Source organism: Loxodonta africana, chromosome 27 (genome assembly GCF_030014295.1).
Source record: "Loxodonta africana isolate mLoxAfr1 chromosome 27, mLoxAfr1.hap2, whole genome shotgun sequence".
Lineage (NCBI taxonomy): Eukaryota > Metazoa > Chordata > Mammalia > Proboscidea > Elephantidae > Loxodonta > Loxodonta africana.
The window spans coordinates 24,591,952-24,615,612 of NC_087368.1; positions in this window are offsets into that span (position 1 = coordinate 24,591,952).

Below are 23,661 nucleotides of genomic sequence, written 5' to 3' on the forward strand. Positions count from 1 at the left end.
GTTGGAGTCGACTTGACGGCAACTAATTAGCAGCAAATCTCATTGCTCAATATAATTGACTCTTTCCTTATGGAATAAATTAATGGATTCTGTGATTCATACTTCTAGACATACTTATCAGAACATAGGAATACTAGTAAAATTTTTTGTGACCTTTTAATAATCCAAAGGAGCCAACTCTCTAAAACCGTGCATATAAAATATTTTCATACATTTCTGTGAACTTGCAATACTTTTTATTATAATTTCATATTCAGGATAGAGACCCTTGATAGTTGGCAGTTTTGAGGTCAAAAGTGTGAGTTTTTCCAGCAAAGCAGAAGTTTGGAACTTGGCCCTAAAGGTGCATGCCATGACTCATAGAACGAAGTGGGTCGTATCCTTTGCTGAGTTTCTTTCTCACTCTTTGTGCTGGCAGGGCTCTGTTGGCTTCAAAGGGACAGACTCTGGCAGGTAAAAGAAGTGCCCCTTGAAAGGGTTAGAGTGAGCAAGATGATCAGACAGGTGATAGTGGAGCGTTCCCCCCAGTAAGCATCCACGCTAATGGATGACACTTTGCTAAGTTTGAACGCTACAAATGCTTATAATAAGCATTTCAACCACACACAGGGTGATGATATGAGGGGTAATGGGCATTTCAAATAATATACAAGTAAGAATTTAAATCTAAAAACATAAAATATATGCATTTGTGTATTTTTATGTAAATTTTTACATTGAATTCATGTGGCTGCAGAAGAAAATGTCCTACTGTAAGAATCCTGAGCATTTTGGCAGAATGTTATAAGATGCCCCGGAAAGGGCTTCAGAGCTTATGCGAGACTGGCACAAGTTATGCAGCCCCTCACAGAAGAGGCCTCAGCGGCTCCCAGGGAATTATATGACTCAACATTTCCTCGTTTTTTGAGCTGTGACTAAGGGCTAGGTTCTTCCTGAACATTGTTTCTGATCTTAACAATAACCCCGAAAGGATAGCCTTGGTGTTCCTATTTTATGTCCTCAGAAAGAGAGTCTGAGAGAGACTAAACCACTTCCCAGTAGAGCTGTGCCCTTCACCCATTGGCTTAATGTCCTCTCGCCTTTAACTCAGGGAGGGATTTACAGAGGGTATTTCTGATGTCTCGCATTGTAAACCACACACAACGACAATACAGAAGACTTGGGAAGGAAGGAATGGAATGGGGGTTGGAACATACGTACGGTACATACCACATGAAAGATGCACAAAGAAAAAAAGTACCTGTGTCTGTGTGAAAAAGGTCCACCTGCCCAGAATTTTGTTTATATACATTCAAGATCCCAAGTGGTGGTTCTCAATCCTGGCTGCCCATAGAATCATCTGGGACCCAGGCTCCACTACTCAACTTTCTGTTTCATTTAGTTTAGGGGGAAGCTCTGGCAGCAGTACGTTTTAAACATTTCTCTGGTGATTCTCAGAGCCAAGGTTGAGAACCATAGATTTAGATGTGGACTAGTTAGGTTGTGGACTGAACAATTAAATCAAAATCGTGAATGTCATGTTTTTCAAAAGCATAAAACTGAAATAATACATGGGAATGGACTTGACAAACTGCAAACTATCCTACCTATGGCACTTTAACAGGAAGATGAGCAGAAAGGAACATAATTAATGAAAGTGATTGGACATCTGGTATACCCACAGTACTTAGCACTCAGACTTGCGAATATAGACCTGGAAGACAGAGTGCAGGGTTCTGTATTGTCCCTCCAGATAGGGCGAGAAGGATTGGGGTTGACATACAGGAGGAGGCAGTAAGTTTGGCCCTTTGGAAGAAGTGTCTGAGGGACTTTGAAGGGGAAAGTTTATTTTCTGCCATGGTCTGATGCCAGCCTTTTCTGGTGACTGGTGTGTCACGGTTCATCCGGCCCCCACCTATAGGAAGGAAACATGGAGTGATGAAAGACCAATAGAACATAAAGACGGAAAGGTGAAAGGCGGCCTGGGTCTTAGAGTCAGCAGAACTAGAGCTGCTTCCTGGAAGGTTCAGGTTATCTCTGTGAAAATAGTTCTTGGCATATTTTTGGTATCAGACTCTAGTTATTTGTTAAATGAAACCGAAACTGACAGTTGATGCAGAGACAAAGTCTTAGGATTTTCATTTTAAGTAAGTCAGCTTTTAAAAGGGGTTCCTTCTAGAAGTGTATTATAAGCTCAAGGACATGGCCTAACTCTTTCACAGTCCTTAACTACCACTTAAAATCTGTGGTTGAAGCAAGTCAGAGAAGAGTGATATATGTATAAAATTTGTTGCTATCAAGCTGATTCTGACTTGTAGTGACCCTATAGGACAGAGTAGAACTGCCCCATAGAGTTTTCAAGGAGCGCTTTGTGGATCTGAACTGCCAACCTTTTGGTTAGCAGTTGTAGCACTCAAACACTAAGTCACCAGGGTTTCCAATACATGCACACACACACACATGCACACACACATGCACAAACACACACATATATATGTGTGTGAATATTCATTGCATGTGTGCACGCATATACACATACACATATGTGTATATAGACTTATTGTTTAAATAACATGTATGTACAGCTCAGTTACTAAAGGTTAGGCAACCTTGCAACCACCGCCCATGGAAGGAGCTAGACTTTGATAGATACCTCAGGAGCCCTCCACCTGTTTGCTTGCAAACATAATCCTCTGCCCTCAAAGAAAAACCACTGTCCTGACTTTTATAGTGATCCATTTTCTACTTTTCTTTGTAATTTTATCACCAAAATATACACTGTAGTCAGCCTGTTTTCATTTTTACATCGCTTATGTCTCTTTTAATCTATACTTTTGCCCTTAATCTCTTCTGTATCCCACTGCAGTTTATTTCTTGACGAAACAAGATCATCTCTTCTATATAGTTTCCCCCATCTGGGATTTTGCTGATCGCGTTCCCACGGTGTAGTTTAACGTTTTTCTCTGCCCTCCCTATTTCCTGTAAATTGGTAGTTGGATCTAGAAGCTTAATCAGATTCAGATTTGATTGTTTGGGGGAAGATGGCTTCTTAGGGGATGATGTGTTCTTCATCAAGAGTTGCGTATTTTCTTTTTTTTCTTGGAAGCAGCCACCGATGCCCAGTGCTTACGTCCTTAATTCATTGCTATTGTGTGCCGTCGAGTCAGCAGAGTTATGAAATGGTGATATTCCAATTTTACCATTCTTTTCCCCATTGATTTGCTAGGGTATTTCTATAAAGAGAAACTTCTCCGCATCTACTCTTTGGTTACCTAGTGGTACTGCTTGTAGAGGAAAAGCAGGGTAAATGCTTGAGTATTTCACTTGGTTTACCAATGTTCAAAATTAACAGGTGGTTCCCACATTCCCAAAGCCAACTCTTCAGACAGGGATTGGACTGGACTATAAGATAGAAAATGATACTGGTGAGGAGTGAGCTTCTTGGATCAAGTAGACACATGAGACTGTGTGGGCACCTCCTGTCTGGAGAGGAGATGAGAAGGCAGAGGGGGACAGAAGCTAGCCAAATGGATATGGGGAATACAGGGTGAAGAGGAGGAGTGTGCTGTCTCATTAGGGCAAGAGCAACTAGGAGTACATAAAAACAAGGTGTATATAAATTTTTGTATTAGAGACTGACTTGATTTGTAAACTTTCACTTAAAGCACAATAAAAATAAAATAAAATAAAGCAATAAAAAAAAGTTTGTTCCCAGTATCCTCCCAAAATGAAGAAGCTAATTAATTTTTTGTGTGTCCTTAGGAACTCATGGATATAAATACATTCGATTTGTTTCAATCTGTAATAGTCGTGGTTTATAATTTCTCTTAGGATCGTGCTTCTATGGCTATACAATGGCCAAAGTTATGCCTGTACAGACATTGTCCCTGAAATGATGGGAAAAAGACAAAAGGGACCTGGGAATTTCTACCCCTCCATTCTGATTCTTGAATGCTATCTAGCCAAGGGAGGCAAGGTGTGGGAGAGTAGAGAAGAGAAGAGTCCAGGTTTCAGAGGCTTACATCGCGGCTGTGTCATTTACTGTGCGGCCTTGTTTATGTTCTTAAACCTGAGACTCCATTTCCTCATCTGAAAAGCTGAGAGTAACAGCACTTGTCTTACCTTGATAGGAATATTCACTGAGAACAGGCACACAGCACCCAGCACAGCGCCAACACATAGTAGGTACTTGGTCCAAGGGTCTTCCCTTCCCTGTCAGGCTCTGGGAATGCACACTGAGTCCTAGAAGTGGTGAGCTTTGGGCCCAGCCAGCACGAGCTCACCCCTTCTTCACAGGGAGTGGGAACAAGAAGTGGAAGGACTTACAGAACGGGGTCATTCATTGGGCCACACATTGTTCAAAGATTTAAGCCCATAAATGTATGTCCTCTTTTTTCCCCCTCTACTCTTTTTTGTTTTAATCTAAAGGAAGTTTTCATTATTACCAGTCAATAAAGTTTATTTTCATTCCCTTTGTTTTCTGAGGAAAGTTAACTGGTATTTCCTAGAAGCCTTTTATTATAACACAAACCATCTTGTCCTGAAACCTTTGAAAAGGATCTCCTTAGCCACAGCACCGCAGGCTTCTCAGGGGGCTGATAGGCACCCCCACTTTTATCTAGTTTGAAGGACTCCAGCTGATAGGGCGAGCAGTTTTCCCTGGCTCCATTTCAGAAATCCTGTGACAGAATTGTCGGTCTTGCACCCACCCACACACACACATCCCCACACCCCACACACACTATACGTACACACACCCCCACTTGCATGGCTTTGTCATTTCTCTTTCCCCTTCTCTTGTCAATATACCCCCCTTTAAATATTCATTGTGGGGCTATAAATTTTCCCAAGTTGTTCTTTTTCACTTGTGAGAAAGCATCATCATAAACACAAACAAGCTTAGCAATTGTCATTTACATTCAAAGAAAAAGAAATTCTTTTCTCTGGGAAAGCTGGAGCTGAAACCAGCTGCAGCTAGGCAGCTCCCAACCAGTGGTTTATCCAGGCTGGATGACCTCCACCTACCCAGTGGAAGAGGAGGATTCCGGGGCATTCTGCCATAGTAACATAAAACTGTATAAACACTTGGTTGTTTTTTTGCAAGAGAAGCAGGAATCCATTTGCTATAGCCTTACGCTGCTATAGGGTTTGACTGTATCTATGCAAAGACTTTTATATACTGTAGCCTATGATTCTTCAAATCATTCTATGAGGAAGGCTAAGGACACACTTCTATTCCCACTTTATAAAACTGAAAACTGAGGCTCACATAGGTGATTCAGTGTCACAAAGCGGAAATACCAAAGCCAGGACCAAGACTCGGCTCCCCGTATTCCCTCTTCACCGGTCTGTGTGTGCCTCACCCTGTGATTCCACTTAGAGCAGTGCGAGTTTCTATCTTCACATGAGTCTTGCTCGGCTGGTGAGATGGCGCATGGCCTCTGTACTTGGACTTCCAGTTGATGCCAGAGACTTATTACTTTCCGTTTCAGTCAAGCCAGGATGAAGGAATCCATTCATTTGACTATAAGTATTTATTTAGCACCTACTTATAGTGCACTGTGACAAACATCAGAAGTATGGAACCAAAGACCCTCGAGGTGGTTATAGTCAAGTGGAAGAGAGATCTTATATATAATAAAATATAATGTAATAAATGTATCATTCCATCTGAAGTTTCCTATTACAATCAACTTTCAATGAACTCTCTTAAAAGGAAATTGATAAAGAAATTGCCTCTAGGTTAAAAAATCAATGTGTACCCAAATATCATTTTGTATGAAAGAATAAAAAAGTCTCAAGCTAACTTCTCATTTCCTGCATGCTATTGGAATCCCTGGGGAGAGTGTAAACAGTTAACGTGCTGAGCTGCTAACCAAAAGGTTGGAGGTTCGAGTCCACCCAGAGTTGCCTTGGAAGAAAGGAAGACTCGGCAATCGACTTCCAAAAAGTCAACCATTGAAAACACTGATGAGCACAATTCTACTCTCTCACACACAGGATCATCATAAGTCAGCACTGACTTGATAGAAACTGGTTTTTATTATAAAAAAAAAAAAAAAAGGAGAGAGTATAGAAGGAGAAAGCTGGGCAGTAAGCATTTTAAAGCTCTGAGTTTTTCTTGGGCTTGAGCCATTTCAAGTCCTACAATTTGAAGTAACACTAATGCACTGTTTGGGGTCTAAAATCAACAACTTTCTTTATAAAACCTAATTCTTCTATTGGTGCCAAGAGCAAGGACCTGCAGGGAGGTCTGTCCCTTTGTTATGGTTTTAGCACACTTGCCAATAGGCTAGGTACGGCCCTTCCCTCACCTCCCTCCCCATGCCCAGCCCCCATTTTATCTGCATCTTCAAATAAAGCGTGTGCTTACTGTTCTTGTTTTCCAAAGTGGTCTTTTCTGGAAAATTGTATTAAATCATGACACACAACTTCAAGGAAGTTCCATGAGATTTGTCAAACAGCTGTACTCCTAAATGGTTTCAGAATGCAGGTTCCTATTCACTGGCCCTGCCAGCTTTTTAGATTCATACAAAGAGACTTAAGTGTGACTCTTGAGATGGAAAAAAAAAAATAATCTGGGAGCAAAAATAGAAATAAATCTGCGTAATGTGACACACATACCTCATTTTCAAGCTATTATTATTATGCTCGGAGTGAGACACTTGAGAAAAATCTGTGGAATTGAATTCATTTTTTTCTCAAGACAATTATTGAATAGGGATCTAGGATTATCTGAAATAAAAGAATGTGTCTATATCATCTTGCATAACAAGAAATCCACTGTTTAACATGTCTCCTAAAACTCTCACAAGCAGCCATCGATTAAATATTGTAATTGAACTGCCTTTGCCCTCCTTCACCGTGACGCCTAACTCAACCACTCATTTTGACAGCTGTATTTCCCTAACTGCGTGCTTCAGCAGAGACCAACTAATAGACAATTTTCTTCTGTTTGGAAAAACAGAACAACAATTTTTCTGTGCAGGTCAATTCATCTTGTGATAGCTTAGCTGTTGGGTTTTTAACCCATATCTCGCAGCTATCAAAAGCCTGTCGATTAGTAATGTGATTCTCTTGGAGGAAGCATTATGTAAGAGAAAGAGAACTAACTGGCCTTGAAGTTACAAGACCCAGGTTCAAATGCTAACTCAACCACTTCTTATGTGACATTGGGTACATCATCTATTAAGTGGACGTAGTCAAGTATGGTCTTGGCTATCTAATGGGGTCATTGATGCAGGTCAATGAGATGAATAAATAGCGCTTGCAAAAGTGGAAAGCAACGGATAATGTAAGACACTATTATTCTTTTGGTTTTGTTTATAAGCTCCCCCACCCACACAGGCGCACGCATACACACACACACACACACACAACAGCTTTGCAAATCTACTCTTTTATAGTTGTAATTTATGCTCCACTTCCTTCCAAAAGCTATATTTGAAGTGGCTTATGATAGAAGATGCAGGTCCAATACCAAAAAAAAAAAAAAAAAAACCAAACCCAATTCTGTCGAGTCAATTCCGACTCTGTATAGGACCCATCAAACAAGGAAGTGTGAACAGTAGCCAGCTAATGAAGGGAAGGGAAATTAAAAGGAACCACTAACAATGAGCAGGAAATTTCCTAACGTATCAGTCGCAGGAAAATGGAAAACACAGTTTTTATATAGTCTTCCCAGTACAGTCCAGAAAATTCTTTATTTGCAGCATATTAGTTCATATTTGAGTGCTATTGAGGTAATTTTTTTTAATCTTCAAACAGGCTTCATAAATAATTATCAAATACTTTTTTAAGAAACTAGAGTCTGTTATTAAGTCACTTCATTTGGGAAGGTGTTGTTGCTGCATTTAAGACTTGTTAATTCATTGTGAACTGGTCTTATTCAAACCTAAGTTAGAATGTTGTTATCCTGAAGCCACCTTTCCAGTGTTGTGTCCAAACTCTGGATGAATGGAAAACAGCCTTAGGAGACTTGAAGTCACGACATTTTCATCACGTCTCTATATCATATAAGGGGCACACATGTGCCCCTCATGTCTGTGTTTGTATAATCCAGAAATAACTCTAGATGATGTAACTTGCAAGTTATAGCTCTTTAATTTTTTCCTCAATTCCCTTAATGGTACCTGAACCCCGGGTGGTGTTACTAGGAAATAGAAAAATAAGTTAGGTTATTACCAATTCAAATATATGCTTGGGTTCAAGTTCAGGAACACTTATGGAGTCATGAAGTCTTAATGCTCATCACTCATTGGACAGAGCCCTGGTTTTATAGCCATATAGACATGAGTTTATATCCAACCTTCTGTGTTTACCGGGTGGCGTTAGGCAGGCCACTTGATATAGCCGAAGCTTAGTTTCTCCATCTGCAAAATGGGACCACTAAATCCAACTCATCAGATTGCTGTAACTATTAGAGGTACAGTTCCAGGCATAGAGTTGGCCATTGACACATGACAGTGATGATAATTTGGCCATCCCTTATCTGCAATTACAAAACCCAAATTGTTCCGAACATCGAAATATTTTCAAACTCATTTGATTACAAAGTCTGACCTAAACTGAAGTGTAACCTGACCTGAATTGACATAAGGCTATTTATAGCTTTTTCTGATTACTAAGTGGAACTTTAAAACAAAAACAGAAATATTTCTGCATTTGATTATGGGATGCTGCCCCAGACCCTTCTGGGGATCACGTATAATAAACAGCGTATGTGTTAAATTATATACTTAAACTTGGAAAAATTCTGAATTCCCAAATAATCAGGCCCCGATGGTTCCAGACGAGGAACTGGTGGCCTATCTTATCTTTAGAGTTGGAAAGTTCCTTAACATCCATGTTAGTAGAATGTGGGCTGATAAGTGGAAGTCCCTTCTGCAGTGTTCCTTATTCACAGCAACATTTCCCATAGGGAAGCCCTTTCCTTCCTGAACTCCTCTGATTTTGGAAAGGCCAGTACGGTGGTAGCAGCCTGCCTCCCTGATCTGAGGGTGACGGAGTTCTTCCTGACGCTAAACTGAAATCTGCCTCCCTGACATTCTGTTTATCCTTCTTGTGCCAGCTGACTGAGAAACAAAGAGTAGCCTTACTCCCTCTTCTAGGTGACTGCCCCTGCCCCTGAAATATTTGAAAATACCCTTCCTTAAGTCTTCCCTTATATAGGCAGAACAATCCAACTTCCTTCAGCCAGTCATTATGGGACCCATTTCCAGGCCTCTTGTCAGTATAAAAAAAAAAAAAAAACTTTTTTTTTTTTTTTTGTCAGTATGGTTTGTTTTGTCCATTTCCCACTTATCATGTGTTACCTACCAGTATTGGTTGCCTTCAAGTTGACTCCAACTCATGGTGACCCCGTGTGTGTCAGAGTAGAACTGTTCTCCATAGGGTTTCCAGTGGCTGATTTTTTGGAAGTGGGTCACCAGGCCTTTCTTCCAAGGCACCTACAGCTGGACTCGAACCTTCAACTTTTCAGTTAGCAGCTGGACACAATAATCATTTTCACCACTCAGGGACTCCACTTGTTATCTAAAATTAAAATATTGTAATCTTTGTCTTAAAGTAACCTGATTCCAACCATTCATGATCAACATCATCTTCCCTGGCCCCAAACGGTATTTTGCTAGGGGCTGAAGTTTTATGCAGTGGATGATTCAGACCCAGACTGACTTCTGAGTCATCCATTTGGTAGACCTTAGGCAACTTGAACTTCTCAGAGCCTCAATGTCCTTACCTGCACACAGGGAATCGTGACATTGCTGTGAAAATTAGTCACCGTATGAAAGTACATTGCCTGGCACAAAGTAGACAACTAATAAATAATAAAGATTATTATTAGAAGTTTGATAAGTCTCACCATCATCATTATATATGTGTGCGTGTATATATATACATATATTTTTTTAATGATTTCTAGGCTGATATCAGCACCATCCGTACTCCAAAGCCTAAGTCATTAGTGGGTTTATTTTCAGGTCTGATCTACTAATGGACGTAATCTGACGTTGTGAAAATACAGCTGTCTTAATTATCTAGCGCTGCCATAACAGAAATACCACAAGTGGATGGCTTCAACAAACAGAAGTTTATTCTCTCACACACAGTCCACTAGGCTAGAAGTCCAAATTCAGGGCATCAGCTCCAGGGGAAGTCTTTGTCTGTTGGCTCTGGAGAAAAGTCCTTGTCATCAATCTTGCCCTGGACTAGGAGCTTCTCCCACAGGGACCCTGGATCCAAAGGATGTACTATTCTCCTGACTCTTGTTTTTTGGTGATATGACGTCCCCCTGTCTCTCTGCTTGTTTCTCCCTTTTATATCTCAAAAGAGATTGACTTACAATACAACCTAATCTTGTAGATCGAGTCCTGTCTCAGTAACATAAACCGCCTCTTTAACATCATAGAGGTAAGATTTACAACAAATTGGAAAAGCAAATCAGATGACAAAGTGGTGGACAATCACACAATACTAGGAATCAGGGCCTAGCCAAGGTGACGAACATTTTTGGTGGACACAGTTCAACACGTAACAACAAATTATATGATAAACATTTTCTGCCAACAGTAAAGTTATTGTATTTCTCAACTCCCACACCCCCATCTCTTTTGAACCAGATATAGCTTGGGGACAACTTGATTAACATAAGCACTGCAACTTGCATCTTTCAGCCACACTTTTAGGGATCCACAGTGGAATGGTTTTGTTTTTTTCAGTCTAGAAATCAAGTGGATTCCAAGTGTCTTGCTTCGAATCCTGAGAGTGCTCATCCTGTGTGAACATCGCCAAGTGTACAGAATGGAGCCATAAATTACATTTTGATCAGAGCCAAAAACTTAGTGCCAACGAACATCTTGACATTACTATTAGCGCATGTTGTATCCTGTAATTAAGCAGAATCGGCTTGTAGAAGAATTCTTCTGAAAACAGAGCCCGCCTTCATGGGAGCATAATCAGAATGAGCTATTGCGCTCATTAAGTTACTTAGCAATCCATCACCGGTGTGACCTGTCATTCTAATGATCCATTAGTGTAATTCATCAACGGGGTGAATCCCACTAATAAGGCGTTTCTCCGGAGGCAGAACTATCCACTGAGGGAAGCTTCCAGGGGCAGACGTATGATGACTGCAGGCAAAAGGCTCAGGAGACTCTATATAATGAATTTCCGGACACCTTCTTTCATACTGTAGGAAGTTTAGCTATTTAGAAGCTATCCGTATCAGTGCCCATCTGTTCCCAAATTCTTCTAATTTTTTTTCTGACTAATCTCTGATTTCTTTACCAGCCCAGGATTATCCAACTTTCGTTCCTTTGGGTGCGTAACTGAGCCACTTGGTTCTTTCTTGAAGAGTTATACTTTGAGAAAATCCAGTTTCACACCTTCATTGCCAGAGTACCTCTGGATTTCTTTATAATACATACACTACATGACCCTAAAATGGGCGATATAAAAAGAAAAAAAAAATAGGTTCTATACAGTGATGCCACTCAAACAAAAAGAAAGTGAGAGATAATGATACTAAAAATAAAGCCTAGTATACTTAACACAATTGACTATTATATTTATCTCTGAGCTTCCTAGCAACAAAATCAAAGAGGGATAATGGATTAAAATGATGAAAAACATGTTATTTGGAAGCTTTCTTTCTAATAGTAAATTCTAAGAAGAATTTTTTATTCGGATCTTTATATAAGAGACCTTGAAGAACTCAACGGACTTTGCTTTCAATGGTAATATTAAACTGAAAATGCAAGTCAAATTCATCAAATAGTGATTTTTTTATTCTCAACCCTATATAAAGCTAAGGGTATATTATAATTGGAGCCCTGGTAGTGCAGTGGTTATGAGCTATGATTGCAAACCAAAAGGCCTGCAGTTCAAATCCAGTAGCCACTCCTTGGAAACCCTGTGGGGCAGTTCTGTTCTGTCCTTTTGGCTCACTATGAGTTGAAATTGACTCGAAGGCAACAGGCTATATTAAAATTAAAACACTACCCATTTAAGGTATTTTCTCTTGGGAGAAAAGATAATGTGGTTCAGGTATATAACTTGTTTTGGGAATGGAGTTAGAAAACCTATAAGAATCAATGAGACCATGTCTTTCAACTCTTTTTCTCTAATATCGCCTCTTTCCTCTGAACTTTTTTCAGGAAGTGGATAACAACAAATTATTATTTTTTTCAGTTTTATCGAGGTATAATTTACAAATAATAAAATTCACTCTTCGTAAGTGTAGACGTTGATGAATTTTAGTAATTGTGTATTATCAGGTAACCACCACCACAGTTGAGATATTGAATAGCTCCATCACGCTGAAAAGTTCCCTAGTACCCACTGCAGTTGATCCTGACCCCCAACCACCAGCCCTAGGCAATCACTGATCTCCATTCTTTTTCTAGAATTTTCTATAAATGGAATCACACAGGGTACAGTCTTTTGTGTTTGACTTCTTTCAATTAACATCCCTGTTGTATGTATTCGTATTTTGTTTCTTTTTATTGCTGAGTAGTATTTCATAAGGATTTATTTTCATAAGGAAGAAAAAAATCTTAGAAAAAAGTGTAATTGATAGGAGGAACATCCATATGAATTTAATAACAACCACAGAGGTGCCAATGTGTATTTTTGCTTGAATGAAGAACAGATGCCTTCTATTCCAGTATTTTTTTTTTAATCCTTTATAAAGACAGGACTGAAAGCTGAGTGATGGTAGCAACCATGCTCTCTAGCTTGCCATTATGTATATGATACCTAGCCCAGTGATTGCATTCACTAGGTGCTTAATAAATCAGTTAAACGAGCAAATGAAGATGCTCATCATCTGTATACAATACTCACGTTTGGAAAGAGTAGTCCCTCAAAGAAAGGAACAGTGGAATATAAAGAGAAAAATTACATTCGCTACCACTTATTAAGCACTTATCATAGAATTGCTTATAAAGTTACTCCAGTATTCTACACATATTTCAGGTTCCTTGCAATCTTTTTAAAACCTTTTTGATCCAGTGTAGTTTAGCCCAAAATCCCAGCTTTAGAATGGCCAACTTAGTAGTTAGTAGGCTCTGCCTTTTTTATTTGCCCCAAAAGTATTTCTCAATATTTAGTAATTTTCAGCATTATGCTTTTCTTTACAGTTTGAAGAGCTTTTCTAAACCTAGCAAAGTATAGCCAAGGAATGGTATGCTTGGAAACACAACACCATACATTTTGATACTTGAAGATGGCTTAGACTAATGTCCTCCATTTTTCCAAGGAAGAAACTGAATTCTTAAAATGAGCTGCCCGACTCACACATTTAGGGGCAAATTTTGTGTATTGGAAGTTCAGTTTTGTTAATTGCCTCTTAGTCCCAATAAACAAGTGGGTAGTTTTCAGAATCTGACCTGAAAACAAAAGGGAAATCTCCTAAGTTTGTTACTTGTTTATAGCCAAACTTCACTCAGGAATTGGGAGTGCACATTTTATTAAGTGATATTTTAGAATATGTCAAGGAAAAAATAACTTTCACAAGGAGTGGTTACAGAGCTTATATTAGAATCCAGGTCAAGGCAAAAATAATAAAATAAATAAATAAATGAAAGAAGGCCAAATTCTATCCTAGAAGCAGACTTAATTGGACATCTCAGTAGATGGCAAAATCTATTAATTCTATGCTTTAAATGAAATTATTGTTTGGCCTTTAAGATACACTCTCTTGGCAACATCACAGAGCATTTCAGAAATTGGGTTTTTATATAGAATGAAGTTTGTCTGAAATCTTGGTAGATTCATTTCAGCTCTTGTTGCATGCCCCGTCTATGCAGCTTAGCATTCACAAAGATTTGAATTCAGCAGATAAAACACCTTCAGATGTAGCGCCAGGGGACAGCAAAGGATTTCAGCGGGGGAATTAAGGAAAGCTTCACGAGGAAATGACCTGTGAGCTGGACTTGTCTGGGGAGAAGCATTTTAGTAGTTTTAACACAGTAAGTGTAATTCCAGGGGCTGCAGAGGAACTCTATGAAAAGGGCAAATAACAAGGCGGTCTTCTCTCTGGCTTCCATTTTGGAAGGATATTACCACTTTCAAGGGGAGCTATACATCATTGGGCTATAATGACTTTTAGCCATGTTTCATTACCAAATAGATGAAACTCATATTATCATAATATCCTACATTTTCTAGAACCCTACGTTTGTAAGAGTTAATATGTTGTTGTTACTTGCTGTTGAGTTGGCTCCAGCTCCTGGTGACCTTATGTGTAACAGAATGAAACGTTGCCCAGTCCTGTGCCATCTTTATGACCATTGGTAAAAGTTAATATACCACAGCAGAAACGTTGAAGTCTTTTAAAATAAGGTATTCATGGGATAGAATAGCATGGTTTCCCTTTAAAAAAAGAATTACCTAGAATCTCATGCTGTAACATTAAGTTAAAAGTAAGAAAGAGTTTTACCTGTGACATGACAACTAGATCTAGACACAGACATAGATACAGGTGTACCTCCCCACCTCCAGCCCCCACACGCACATATATTGTCCTGGAGATAATTACGTCAATGCTGACAATAGTCATTTCTGGTCAATAGGTCATCTTTAACTTTCTTCAATTTTATGATGATAACTTTGACTGAACTTTTAAAAAAGTCAGATTTGAACAACTTCTGACGACTCATCCAACAACCCAGCAGCTATTACAGATTTTTGTGATATCAGATTTGTTCATCTTCCATAATAAGGATGCATTTATTACCCCTCTAATTTTTTTTTAATCAGAAAATATATATATATATGTATATATGTATATATGTATATATGTATATATATATATATATATATATATATATATATATAGGCAAATCTACTACAAAAGACCTTACTAAAATGTTAAAAAGCAAAGATGTCACTTTGAGGACTTAGATGTGCCTGACCCAAGCCATGGGGTTTTCAGTCACCTCATATGTATGCAAAAACTGGACAATGAATAAGGAAGAACGAAGTAGGCTTGATGGCTTTGAATTATGGTGTTGGTGAAGAATATTGAATAGATCACAGACTACCAGAAGAAAGAACAGATCTGTCCTGGAAGAAGTACAGCCAGAATGCCCCTTAAAGTGAGGATGGTGAGACTTCATCTCATGTACTTTGGACATGTTATTAGGAGGGACCATTCCCTGGAGAGGGACATCATGCTTGGTAGAGTAGAGGGTCAGCAAAAAAGAGGAAGACCCTCAATGAGATAAATTGACACAGTGTCTACAAGAAAGGGCTCAAGCATAGCAACAATTGTGAGGATGGTACAGGACTGGGCAGTATTTTGTTCTGTTGTACATGGTGTTGCTATGAGTCGGAACCAACTTGACAGCACCTAACAACAACAACATCATACAATAATTTTTAAGTCCCTGGTGGTTAAATATTCATTGATAACTATAATTGATAGAGACAACTGTAGCCTTTTTAGGCAAACTACCCATGTGATGTTTTGTTCTGTTGTACACAAGGCCACCACGAGAAGGAGTGGACTCAATGGCAGCTATTTATCCATCTTTCTAATCCATATGGAAATTCAGTTTTACAGAATGTGTGGAGGAAAGAGTGAGTACCCACTTTTCTAAAAGATTTTCCAGAAGTTTTTTTTTTTCTTTTAGTGTTATGTGTTCCTTGTTCACTTAGATAGTAGAGTTACAAATATCCACAATTAGGCCATGTTTACCCTTTATAAAATGAGGCACTTCTATTATGATATCTAAGTTTATTTTAGTAAGTATTGCAAAAGCCTTTATTAAACAAACAATGGAGCTAGACTGCAGTTACTTTTAAAAAGCAGTGAACTTGCTATGACTTCTGGATGATTTCGTTTTATCCCTTCAATAGCCCCATCGCAATATTTCTCTTAGGGAGAAAGTACCATGACCAATTCCCTTTGAAAGAGAATTTTAAATTAACTTTATGATGAATTTCTTGGGCATTTTGTAGAAGCCTCCGCACAAGTTTTCTTGTTTTCTCAAATAAAACATGCAAACCTACCAGTCCTTATGTCTTAATAGAATCTACATTCCATGTATGACAGGTGAACAAGTATATCTGCTAAGGGATGTGGGTTTGATTTTACACTCAACTTGTCTTCGAACAGGTTGGCTGCTGTCTGAATTGCTAGTGGGTACTCAATCTAAAATAGCATCTCCCTTCACCTTTCTGGCAGGTTCTACTAGGCACCGTGTTCATCCCTATCATGCTCTTCTGTGAATCAAACACACAGAGACATACTAGAAACAGACCAGGATATGACAGGCTCCGAAGGGTTTGAATGTAGGGACTTTGGAACGCTCCACAGCTGTCCATAATTGCACTCCAGGAAGACTTAACTCTGTGGTCCTTCTCACAATTTGGAACATGTCGTGCTGGAAGAGACCGATTATATGATAGCCCACAATGTTTAACCATAGTGTGATTATTGTTGATTGATTTAATTAGAAGCATTGCTTTCCTTGATGAGCCTTATTACTCTACTTTATGTTTTAAGCTTTAGTCTCTTACTCCAGAAGCTGATGGTTGGACGCTGTAAAGATATTGCAGAAGGAGGTTCACGTGACTTCGAGTGACTCCATTTAAAAGATGGTCAATCAATGGGCTCATAAGCTCACTGATGAAGTAAATATATCTGCTGAAACTGTATTAAAAAGTAAAAGAAACTGGAGAGAAATCAATACAAACCTGAGTATTTTACCTTCAGTAAAAGTGAATAAAGGAAACATTTCAGAAAAATAAGTTATGTGATAAAGTAATTCACATTATCAGCTTGACATGTTTACTAAGCAGGAAAAGTACAATGTTTATGCATTCAAAAGATGAATTTATTTTAGTCTCAGTTTTCATTATAAAAACACTGCAGAAAGTTCATATTTTTCATAACTGTTAGAAGGTTCTTGGCAATCATAATCCCCAAAATTCATAAGTAGGATCATAGTACATACATACTTCTGTAACAGTTTTTTTTTTTTCTTAGGCTTCACATAGTGCAGATACGCTTCATGCTGGTGCATACAGATACCTTTAGAAAGTAAACTTTGACAACTTGCTTTGGGAGAGAAAGAAAGTGGCTCGCTTGTACTTTCTCCCGTTCCCACCACAACCAAATGCTGTTGGTTATCTTATTAGATTTGTACCATGAACATTTATATTATTTATGCTTTCTTTTATACTCATAATTCTCGTAATGATTGATCATTAAGTAGCTCCTGAATTTAGATGGGTACCAAAAACACAGTAAGATGTTATTTTTCAAACATTTAGTTGGCATCAGTTCTCACTGACTCTCCATTTTGTAATTTCACCTTCCTGAATTGTGTATCATATTCATTCATTTCTAGATCCCATTATCAACTAGGTTTTTCCAAGTATTCACTCTTTTTCTTTTTTTTGGTATGATTTTTTTTTTGTCTTTAAAAGTAATTGATCCCCAAGGTGGGTATATTAGTTTTCTTTTGTTTTTTCTTCTTTTTAAAAATCTGTAGACTTTACTTCAGTGTCTTCTGGGAGTGAAAGCTGCTGTCAGGAAGTTTGAGGCCCACCTGATTTTTATATCTTTATCTCAATGCCCTCAGATTTCTTTCTCTATCATTGCAGTTCAAAAACATCACCAGAATATATAATGCTACTGATTATTCTGTACATGATTTTTTATAGATCCAGAGATATAAGTCTTCCTTTTTCCTGGGAAATTTTCCTTCTATTAGGAATTTGAGGTTTTGGGTTCTTTTTTGTTTGTTTATTTGTTTGTTTCCTGGATTTGTTTGGGTTTGTTTTCTTGGTTCCATTAACCCAATTCTCTAGGGATACCAGTTGTCTCTACTCTTTGTCTGCCGTGTCTGGTATAGCCTTCATTGATTTTTATTCCCCTTTGCATTTGTATTATCACTGTTTCCTAGTTTAACTTTCTCATGCTTGTCCGCTTGTCATCACTTCTTTTTTACCAGTATCATTCTCGTTCTAGCTGCTTCTAGTGTGGTTTCCTTTTGCCTTAATAATGTGTTTTGGTTATGTTTAATTTCTTTTCTGAACATGGCCAGATTGTCTTTCATCTCTTTATCTGATCTGTTCTTTCACCCACTGTAATGATAGTCCCACCACCCACCAAAAAGTCCATATTTCCTTCAATTGTTTTTAAGAGTACAGGAGTGTAGGTATTTGTCTGTAGTGTTCTTCTTTTCCAGTCCCCTGAAAAGAATGTTTTGGAGTCTTATAGTCCTTTTTGACTTTTTTTGGTAGGACACATGGAGGTGAAATGGTGGCCGTGGGCAAGTGTCATGTTGGATCCTTGCTGCTCACAAGTCATCTACATATGGCTTCTGGTTTGCTCACCAGTCATGTAAGCAAAAGTACGGTGTGGGGAGTAAGTTGAGACTAGCAAGGATAATTTTTTAAAAACCCATTACCGTTGAGCCAATTCTGACTCCTAGTAACCCTATAGGACAGAGTAGGACTGGCCCAGAGGGTTTCCAAGAAGCAGCTGGTGGATTCAAACTGCCGACCTTTTGGTTAGCAGCCAAGCTCTTAACCACTGCACCACCAGGGCTCTCTAGCAAGGATACTGTCTAACTAATGTACCTTCTGCTCTTAAAGAATGTTTGTCTTGGGAGAATAAATCACAAATCACTGATAACTCAGAGTGAAGTTTCTTTGTCAAGCTGTAATTTGTTTCTTTTCTTTTTTTTTTTTTTCTCTTTGTTTCTTCTCTGTTGACCTCCTTTCCAGCAAGTTTCTGGAGTTTGGGAGGAGCTAGAACTCTGCACGGGTGTTTCTTTCTCCACATACCCTGTACACTGACTCCATCCTTACTCTTCTAAGTAAGAGCTATTGCCTAGGTCTCCTAGGACCCTCTAACTCACCATCAAATATACCTCTACCCTGCTAGAGAAGTCTGAAAAGATTTATTGCCTTTTTTTTTTTTTTTTTACCTCAATTTAGAGCAAATGTCATGGTCTTTAGCAAACTATTTCCATAGTCCATGATTTGTGGTTATAGCTGTTTCCTAGTTTAATTGCATATTGTATTCTCAGCCTTAGGTTTATTTTGTTGTTGTTGTTCATCTTTGAGTTTCAGGAAAGGAAATATATGTACTTTTACTTCATTCTCTTTTACCAAATGAGTTTCATGTGACTTCTTGAAGATGTACAAAAAACAAAGATTCCTAAAATAAATTTGATAGATATAAAAAAAATTTTTTTTAAGTTCTCTCTCAAATTGATGGTAGAAAATTATAGTTCTCCACAAATTACCACCAATTTGTGATGATTGTTTACAAATTGGTATCCTTACCTGAATATGTAAGTAGCATTCTACCCCAGTAATCACTGGCTATTTTATATAATGTAATAGTAAAGAGATCTGTGGACCATTTAGTACTATTTTCCTATCGAAGATGAGTGATGGGTTATAGATCAGTGAAATTAAGTTTTATGCTCTAAGTAGGTACCCCCACCTTTTTTTTTTTTAATGCAACCGACGTTTTCCCCCAGCAGTTGTTTTTAGAAAGCATTAAATTGAGCATTCAAGATTAATTCCCTGGCAGGTCAAGAGGAGAACAGCATGTAACCAATCCTACCTCAGTGTTCCTTCTTAATGGCTTCAGCACAGTGTGAAAGAGTAAACAGTTGTGACAAGAGAGGTAATGGATGAGTTGGGTGTGATGGGTCAACCCAACTGAAGCTCATCCTCTCTTTAAGTATAGTCTGTAATGAAGTGTGGTGTAGTTTGAGATCATCAAAGACTTATATTGTACCATATTTCTAGAGTGGGGAAAGATCTCAAGTAAATATATGATGAGTGATGGTGTCTAGTGACACCAAAGAAATAAAAATAAATTCTGAATGAAGTGTACTTATCTTGAAGTGTTAGCCTAGTGATCCATGTTATATGATACCACTTCTCTCTTCTCCATAGCCCACCCTATTCTCTCTTACACACAGCCTATTCCAAATGACTTTATTTTTGAAAAATTAATTTGGAGAAGATTGGTTTTATAATTATTAAGGGCAGAAAACTTCATAGCATTTTCCCCCTTGGAAACCCAAAGTATACCATGTCTTTTCACACACTAAAAACCCACAGATACAGAGGAAGTGGAGAGATTTAGAGCTCCATCCATCCTTCCATATTTTATAGAATTTGTAGATAAAAATGGGATACTTTCAGACATATATAAAGAGACCAGTGTTCACTGGTGGCTATCAGGGGGAGGAGGAGAAGGGAGACGTATGCTCTAGATTGTAGATACTTGTTATTGTTGGTGCTGGGGAAACTGGCACCAAATACAGGTATAGGGAGCACAGCGTGACTGAAGTAAATGATGCTCCTGAGAAGCACTCATGAGAAACGGATGCTTGTACCAAAGAATCTGACATATGTAAGAGGGCAACAACTCCAGCAAAGAACAAAAAAATGACTCTAGGATCACACATGAATGGGTATAGTCATATACGTATACAGGTTCTGAAAAACCAAAGCCATTGCCGTTAAGTCTATTCTGACTCATAGCAACCCTATGGGACAGAGTACAACTGCCCCATAGGGTTTCCAAGGAGCCCCGGGTGGGTTCAAACTGCTGACCTTTTGGTTAGCAGCTGTAGCTCTTAACCACTATGCCACAAAGGTTACCATGTGTACAGGTATGTTCATATGTGAGAAGTATCTAATTGTATGTATAAGCATAAATATGCATGGGTAGACACATATTCATTGAAGACACAACTACAGATACTCCTTACATATAACCAAACACCTTCCAAGATTGATTTTCTAGATTTGAAAGCTTAAGACCATAGTTTCGTGGGACAGCTCAGTCAGTTAGCATAATATACCTCACAAAGTTCATGTTCTGTATCCTCGTGAAGTGGTAGTGTCTGGGATCTTAAAAGCTTGTGGGTGTCCATCTAAGATACAACTATGGGTCCCTACTTGTCAGAAGCAAAAGAGTAAGAAGGTAACTAAAATCAGAAAAGAAAGAAGTCTACCAGGGTGATAGCCCACACAAGCCATGACCTCAACTACCCTGAGACCAGAAGAACTAGATGGTGCCCGGCTACCACCACTGGCCATTCTGACTGGGCACACAGTAGATGGTCCCAGTTAGAATGGGAGAAAAATATAGAATAAACTGAAATTTTTAAAAAAGGTCAGGCTAACTGGACCACCTGAGACTAGAGGAATCCTTGAGCCTATCATCCTGAAGTGCTCTTTTAAACCTTGAGCCAAAACTATCTCCTGAGATCACTTTTTAGCAGAAAATCAGAGTGACACACAAAATAAAGGATATTACCTATTAGATCAGTGCTGTACTAGAAAAACATCTGTATGAGTCCAAAAGGTCAACAGTTATTCCAAAGCAAGGATGAGAGAAGAGAAGGGGGTAGGGAAACCGGAGTACTGGAAATAGAACAAACAGAAAACAAATGTTGACACATTGTGAAAAATGTAACTAATGTCATTGATAAAATACGGAAATAATGTCATTTGACAATACGGAAATTGTCAGATGGGAACCTAACTTGCTATGTATACTTTCACCAAAAATAAAATAAAATGCTATTTTTTAAAAATAGGATACTTTCCCCTCTCCCACTAATCCTCAAATCTCGGTTACTGAGATAGACTGATGAAATGAAAGACATTGAAATTTCCTATTCACTGACATAAATTGTTAATAAGTCCTGGAGTGGACTATTTCAAAGAAGGTTATGTATTTCAGATATAGCTCAGTCAGGTTATATTTGCTTAGTAGTCAGTTTGTAACAATAATTACTATATAGGTAGTATTTATTTAGCACATACTATGATAACTCCCATGGAAGCGGCAGTCAAGAAATCAAACAACATATTGCATTGGGCAAATCTGCTGCAAAAGACCTCTTTAAAGTGTTAAAAAGCAAAGATGTCACTTTGAGGACTAAGGTGCACCTGACCCAAGCTGAGGTATTTTCAATCACCTCATATGCATGTGAAAACTGGACAAAAGGAAGACCAAAGAATTGATGCCCCTGAATTACGGTGTTGATGAAGAATACTAAATATACCATGGACTGCTGGAAAAATGAACAAGTCTGTCTTGGAAGAAGTACAGCCAAAATGCTCCTTAGAAGCAAGGATGGTGAGACTTCATCTCACATACTTTGCACATGTTATCAGGAGGGATCCGTCCCAGGAGAAGGACATCATGCTTGGTAAAGTAGAAGGTCAGTGAAAAAAAGAAGACCCTCAAGGAAATGGATTGACACAGTGGCTGCAACAATGGGCTTAAACATAGCAATGATTGTGAGCTGCTTATGATTTGGCTTTCCCAAGAGTGAGTGAGTGAGCAAAGATGGAAGGTGCAGGCTTTCCTCACCTAATCTCAGAAATGACATCCCGTCACTCTCATTGTGTTGGTCACACAGACCAACCTTGACACAATATGCGAGGGGTTACACAAGAGTGTGCATATAAGGAGGTAGGGATAATTGGGGACCACCTTGGGGACTGACTACCATGTCCAGTATTCTCATTTCACTCAGATGTTAATGGGAGTTGGTGATGGAAGCAGAACTACTTATTTGTGTAAGTACATACTTTATTAATTAATCTAAAAAGTATTATAGCAAAATTGAATTGTTCTACAACATAACAAATGTAGAGATAAATACTAAAAAATATTATGCTTCAAATGTCTAAAATGTTTTTTGCCTTCTTCATAAAAATGTTTTATGCAATAAAATTCACACTTTTTGGTATACAGTTTTGTGCATCCTGGAAAATCCAGAGTTGGATAACCATCAGCACAATAGAGATACAGAATAGTTCCTTCACACACAAAAATTTCATCATTCTGCCCCTTTGTAGTAAATTCTTCTGCCACTCCTAACCCCTGATAATCATTGATGTGTTCTCCATTCCTATGTTTTGTCTTTTCTATTCCAGAATGTCATATGAACGGAATCATACATTATATAACCTTAGAGTTTTGTTCTTTCACCTCACGTAGTGCATTTGAGATTCATCCATGTTTCGTGGGTCAGTAGTATTCCCTAGTACTAGCTTGCTAATCCACTCAGTAGTTGAAGGGCACATGGGCTATTTCCAGTTTGGGGCTATTATCAACACTACTACCATAAACATTCACATTCAAGTTTTTTGTATGATGCTAAGTTTTTATTTCTCTTGAGTAATTACTTAGAAGTGGGATTCTGGCTTATGTAAGTCTATGTCTAACTTCATAAGGCATTGCCAAATTGTTTTCCAAAGTAGTTGTACCATTTTGTATTCTGACCAGCAGTGTTTGAGAGCTCCAGTTGCTCCGCACCTTGCCAACACTTGGTATTGGCTTTTTTTTTTTTTTTTAATATTAGCCATTCCAACAGGTGTGTAATGGTATCTCAATACAGTTTGGATTTGCATTTCCAAAATGACTAAAATTTAGCATCTTTTCATGTATTTACTTGCTATCCATTTATTTTCTTTGAAGTATATGCTAAAATCTTTTGTGAATTTTTAAAGTGAATCACTTATTTTCTTATTGTTGAGTTCCAAGAGTTCTTTATATATTCTGTTCACAAAACCTTTGTGGAATATGTGATTTGAAAATATTTTCTTCCAGTTTGTGGCTTGTCTCTTAATTCTCTTAACATAATGCCTTTCACAGAGCAAAAGTTTTCAATTTAAGTC